The following is a 611-nucleotide window of genomic DNA, read 5'->3' on the forward strand; positions in this document are numbered from 1 at the left end:
ATTTGCAGATTAGTGTTTGCATTCTTTCTTTGTGTAATTTACTTTCATAAAAATCCTTCACGATTTATAATTTCCTAATCGTGTAAAAATCATTTAACGTGTCAAGCTGTTGAAATGTGTAAATAAAGAGTAAACGTATTTTTATAATACATTGTAAACGTTTGATAACGAAGTACTTTATCTTGTTATACGTCTCCAAGATGTATTCTCATTTTTAGTGAGTACAAAATAAAACAAACTTATACAACGTCTAAAATCGGGACATAAGACATCTTTCAGACGTTGTGTGGGAACATATTACAAACTTGTATGTGTTAAAGTAATATGGATAAAATGATTTCTGGAAATTATACAAATAAGATGAGTCAAATTGACACATTGGGATTTGCAGTGTATTACCTTAGAGTTAAATATTAATGCTAACGTATTTAAACTGATTATTGATCAGAAAATTATTATTGTGCACTTAAGTAATCATACAATTTAGAACAGTATTAAACAATTTAGAATAATTCAGAAAAATATTCTATTAAGATCTCAAACAACTCGCAAGGTTGACGGCGAATAACAGGAGTCAAAAACGGAAACGAAATATACATAAAAACAAAATA

This window comes from Odontomachus brunneus, unplaced genomic scaffold (assembly GCF_010583005.1).
Source record: "Odontomachus brunneus isolate Ranch 3 - 2012 unplaced genomic scaffold, Obru_v1 Obru_scaffold_079, whole genome shotgun sequence".
Taxonomy (NCBI): Eukaryota; Metazoa; Arthropoda; class Insecta; order Hymenoptera; family Formicidae; genus Odontomachus; species Odontomachus brunneus.